The sequence below is a fragment of the Phytophthora parasitica genome (assembly GCF_000247585.1).
Source record: "Phytophthora parasitica INRA-310 unplaced genomic scaffold supercont2.136, whole genome shotgun sequence".
In the NCBI taxonomy this organism is placed as follows: domain Eukaryota; phylum Oomycota; class Peronosporomycetes; order Peronosporales; family Peronosporaceae; genus Phytophthora; species Phytophthora nicotianae.
The window spans coordinates 77,284-77,800 of NW_008649122.1; positions in this window are offsets into that span (position 1 = coordinate 77,284).

Below are 517 nucleotides of genomic sequence, written 5' to 3' on the forward strand. Positions count from 1 at the left end.
TTTAAAAGATTTGACATTCTCAATCATTTCATTGACAGAGCCAACTCGCGAGAGCAGGAATATCTTTGTACACCTCCGGTGTCTGTCACATTTACTAAGGGAGGGAGGGAGGGTGAGGGGGGGGTTCTCAATCTTTTATGCCGAAATATGGCGTCGAGATAGTCAATGTAACCCATGCGCTGTCTGCAGACTGGTGAAGCTGGAAGGAAGTACTTATGCAATGCACAATCGCCAGAGCGATGCTTTCCTATCAACAATCGTTTGTCGTAATGAACAATACGTCGTAACTACACCATTTCGTCCACTGGATGAAAAAAGAGTGAGTGGAATTTGCTGTAACACCGACACTGATGGAACAGGCGTCGAAAGAGTTTTTATCGAGATTTAGAGATGCGGTAGAAATCTCTACTCGTATCCAGGCTGTCGACGATCTCTCTGCAAGCGACTACATCAAGATTTATGTTATCGACTTGTTTCAAATACGTTGCTGGCGAACTCGGATGGTTTTAAGAAGGAT